Source organism: Primulina eburnea, chromosome 5 (assembly GCF_022965805.1).
Source record: "Primulina eburnea isolate SZY01 chromosome 5, ASM2296580v1, whole genome shotgun sequence".
NCBI lineage: Eukaryota > Viridiplantae > Streptophyta > Magnoliopsida > Lamiales > Gesneriaceae > Primulina > Primulina eburnea.
Window position 1 is genome coordinate 24,725,583 of NC_133105.1, and position 5,085 is coordinate 24,730,667.

Here is a 5,085-nt window from a genome sequence, read left to right on the forward strand (position 1 = left end):
GCAGCTATTGTGTTCGCGCTGAAGATTTGGCGTCATTACTTGTACGGGGTTAAGTTTGAAATCTTTACTGATCATAAGAGTCTGAAATATCTGTTCACTCAGGCTGAGTTGAACATGAGGCAACGTCGTTGGATGGATTTGCTGAAAGATTATGACTGCGAGATCAAGTACCATCCAGGATCTGCAAATCTCACAGCTGATGCTCTTAGTCGCAAAGTGAGAGTTTCTGCACTTCAGACCAGTGCTATGATTAGTACTATTCAGGATTGTTGTTCGTTGGGATTTAATTTCAAACATCGGAAAGGTATGGAGAGCATTCGTGTTGCTACCATTTTATCTGAGCCAGCCTTGTTCGCTCGGATTCGAGATGCTCAGATGTCTGATCTCAAGACTCAGAGATTAGCTCGGTTAGCGGGTGGAGATAGCGGTTTCCATTATCAGTCTAATGGTCTTCTGTGTTTGTCTAATCGAGTTGTAGTACCAGAAGATGATAATTTGAGGGAGGAGATCTTATCTCATGCTCATCGAAGTAAGTTGAGTATTCATCCAGGAAGTAATAAGATGTATAAAGACTTGAGGACACGATTTTGGTGGAAAGGGATGAAGCGCAGTGTTTATCAGTTTGTTTCCAAGTGTCTTGTTTGTCAACAGGTTAAGGCAGAGCACCGTCGACCTGGAGGATTATTGTTGAATCTACCTATTCCTGAATGGAAGTGGGAGCATATCGCGATGGATTTCATTACTCACTTGCCATTATCGTCGAGGAATAGTGACGCTATTTGGGTAGTGGTGGATCGACTCACCAAGTCTGCTCATTTTCTGTCTTATAACCGGGATTTCACTTTCGATCGTATGGCTCGATTGTACATTCAGGAGATTGTACGTTTGCATGGAGTGCCTGTCAGTATTGTCAGTGACAGAGATCCTCGTTTTACCTCACGGTTTTGGGGTAGTTTCCAGTCAGTTTTGGGTACTACACTGAGTCTGAGTACTGCTTATCATCCGGAGACTGACGGTCAGTCAGAGAGGACTATCCGTACGCTTGAGGATATGTTGCGAGCCTGTGTTATGGATTTCGGACCCGCTTGGCAGGATCATTTGCCTTTGATTGAGTTCGCGTACAACAACAGCTACCATCGTAGTATTGGTATGGCACCATTTGAGGCGTTGTATGGGCGACGTTGTCGTACTCCTTTATTCTGGGACGAAGTTGGTGAACGACATGTTGAGGGACCGGAGTTAGTCCAGCAGGCTATTGATAAAGTTGCAGTAATCAAGAAGAGGATTAAGATTGCCCAGGATCGACAGGCTAGTTATGCGAACACCAAGCGGCGACCTCTTTATTTTCAGCCAGGTGAGAAAGTGTTTCTCCGAGTTTCGCCTTTTCGCAGGATTTTGAGATTTGGTCTCAAGGGTAAGCTATCTCCGAGATTCATTGGTCCTTTTGAGATTCTAGAATGTGTGGGAGATTTAGCTTACAGGTTAGCATTACCTCCGTATTTGTCCGGTATTCATGATGTGTTCCACGTATCTTTGTTGAGACGATACGTAGCAGATGAGTCTCACATCTTGCATCCCTCTGAAGTTCAACTTGAATCAGATTTGTCTTACGTGGAGCGACCAGTTCAGATTCTCGATCGCAAAGACAAGGTGTTGCGGAATAAGATCATTCCTCTTGTCTTAGTACAGTGGCAGCGCAGAGGCACTGAAGAAGCCACTTGGGAGTTAGAGAGTCGTATGCGTTCAGAACATCCAGAGCTCTTTTGAGTTTTGCTTTGTATATGTTTGTGTTTTTCAATTGTAATCGAGATATCAGTTGTATTCAACAACAATTGAGATATAATAGCGATGTTGTTATTTCGTTTTGTTCATTCTCTAAGCCTGATTTCGAGGACGAAATCTTTTAAGGGGGGGAGAATGTAGTAGCCCGAATGCCGAATTGGGTAATTAACGGATTAATGGTGATTAATCATGATCGGAAGGTCCGAAGATGGTTCGGAAGCACCGAAGAGTTCGGAAGGTCCGAAGTGAGATCGGAGGATCCGATCATTAGGTGTCAAGAGTTGATCGACACGTGGGAGTTCGGACGTTCCGAAGTGTAGGTTCGGTGGATCCGATCATGAGGTGTCAAGAGCAGCTGGACACGTGCATGTTCGAACGGTCCGAAGTGTAGGTTCGGTGGATCCGATCATGAGCTGTCAAGAGCCAGTGGACACGTAGCGTTCGGACGTTCCGAAGTGGTGTTCGGAGGATCCGAACATGGCCTATAAATAGTGGTCGGATTTCCTCATTTTGACTCGCCAATTCAGAGAGTTCCATAGCATTTCAGTCGTTTCTGACAGGTTCTAGTCTTGTTCCGAGATTTGGGCACTAGCGGGGAGCTGCTGGTCTTGTAGCAGAGCTGTGCTCTAGTTGGGAGCTAGCGGCATCAGCGGGCTAGCGACGGACGAAGGCTTGGATTAGACCTGTTGTCTGGTTGTTCCAGTGGATTAGGATTGCTGTGATAGAGGTACGAAAGTACTATCCGAGATATCCTGGTTGAGTATACATTCATATATGTGTTGCATGATTATGTGGTGCATTGATATATGTCATATGATGCATGCTATTATGTCACGTTTATTACTGCACGTTGCATTTCATGTTGAGCCGTATCTCCTTCGAGATAGCCTTTGCTGTTGAGCTGTATCTCTTTCGAGATAAGCTATATCTTGGGGCCGCTCAGCCCTGTCTTGTGGACGCATGGACACCGAGAGTACACAGTGGCCGACGGGTCGGGAGGGCTTCGGTGGTCCGGGACATTTTAGGTCCACGTCTGTCTTGTAGTGGATGCAGTGACCCAGAGGTTGGACCGCGCGGCACTATCCACTTGGCGCCTCTAGACTGAGCATTGTTGAGATCCTTTTGTGATTCCTGTTTCTTGACTACCCCGGTATCATGATCATAGCATGTGCATTTCATATAGGTCTGTATACTCATACTTTTGTACTGGGCGTTCTTATCGCTCACGTCCTCGGTTTTGTTTATCTTGGACACCCCATTCCCTCGGGGCAGGTCTCAGGTTGGATGGTTCCGGAGGAGCAGGAGGAGGACGTTGAGTAGCCGGTTGGTTTAGTTTCGGTATCATTTGATTCGATATGGTTGTACCAGATATTCTTTACCTTATTTTGAGTTGTTCTAGAGTTCGTTTGGGTTGTATAACTATCATTTGTTAGTTGTTTCCGCTATTATCTCTGATTAGTAATTATTAAGTTAATTGCATGCTTAGTTTTCAATTAGTAGGTGATTCTGGAACGGGTCACTACAACGTAAACCCAACATGCATGAACATATACATATATATCAAGGATGCACGAAATTTGACTTTAAACATGCACATGCTAAAATCGTGACTGAATGCTTAATACGTGAAATAATTTAAAAATTTACAACTTACAGACATGAGGTATGACCTCGTGAGCTTCTCGCAACTGGCAGTAGGCATAACCCTTTACAAGAACCTGGCTCTGATGTCAACTGTAACATACCGTACTTTTAACTATTTAAAATTTGCGAAAAAATTAAAATTTTCTTAAATATAAAATAAACTATCAAATTCGATCAACATGTTTGCAATAAAATATCCCCAATAAAATTTTTGCTAAGATAAATTTTTTTTCAAAACTTCATAACCAGAACATCAACTCAGAGTTTTTTGAAACTTTCATAAAATCTTAAAATGACATGGGCGGTCCTCGGGTCTAGCCTTCTGCTCAGTCCAAGCCAGCTCTTTGGTCCCCACCCCTCGTCTCCTCAACATACTCATCACCTGCATCGATCAAGTCTAGTGAGTCTAAAGACTCAAGACGTATAAACTGGAAGTATCAAGTAATACGTAATAAGATCACATGCAACTTCAAAATAGAGCGTACATAATGAAAACATGAAATTGAACATGATAACATAGGTGTACTTGAGCTTGAACATAATAGCATAACATAGACGTGCCATAATCATGAAAACTTCGTAAACATACTTGCATCATACATACATGAGCATACTTATCATAATTTTGCATAGAGGCATGTTTCAAAGCAAGTGACCCATACATAAAATGCCTCATCAGAATAAACCACAGTACTGGGCTGACAGGGACGAATCCACTATCACATACATGAGATCCACGTTCATGCTTTAACGGGTGGATTGGTCTCTGCTCATGCTTTAATGCTTTCCAATCCTGATCTAAACCCGTTAATGCTTTAATGGGGTGGCTTGGTCCCTGGTCATGCTTTACCGCTTTCCAACCCCATACATAATTGGTCACAAGACATTTAGTATACCTCAAAAACTTGAAATATTTACTTTTGCACGTCAACATACTTACTTGACGTTGAGAGATTCGTTGGATCTCGTTTGGGGCCACTGCTGCGCAAACTGTCATGAATTCATATACTTAACTTTCATAACTTAGACATAATATTCATACTTATACCCAAGCTCATTCGTTTCCTTAGGAAGTTCTGAAATTCCCATGACTCGACCTTGTTAATCATTGCACTTAAACTAAGACATCAATCCCCAAATCATTCAACGTTAATTTTCCCTAAGAGTGAAGTACAGGGATCCGGTGCCCGGGTCCGTGCATAGGTCCGTGTAGGTACTGTAATATGTGTCGTGAAGAAAAGGAATGGCACGCACCCCGTGCCTAGGTCTGTCTAGGGGTCCGTATAGGTACTGTAAAATGACACTTCGGAAGGAACAACGACTCGGACCCCGTGTAGAGGTCCGGGTGAAGGTCCGTGTACCTACTGTGAATCTACTTCTCGAGTGAAACAAAGGCACGGACCCCGTGTCAGGGTTCATGTACGGGTCCGTGCAGCGTCAGCAAAAACGAAAGCTGCGGGAAAACTTAACATGACATTTCTTTCTTCCAACCAACCCAAATGGCTTAGAATCGACACCTCGAGACACATCCTTGGACGCTACGGCATTGTACCAAACCCAAGTAAAACGTTAAAATTGTTCCCAAGACCGACAATCCACAACCAACGACACAATTCGGAATTCGACACCAATTTTCTTCCTACGACGCTTAATTCAACT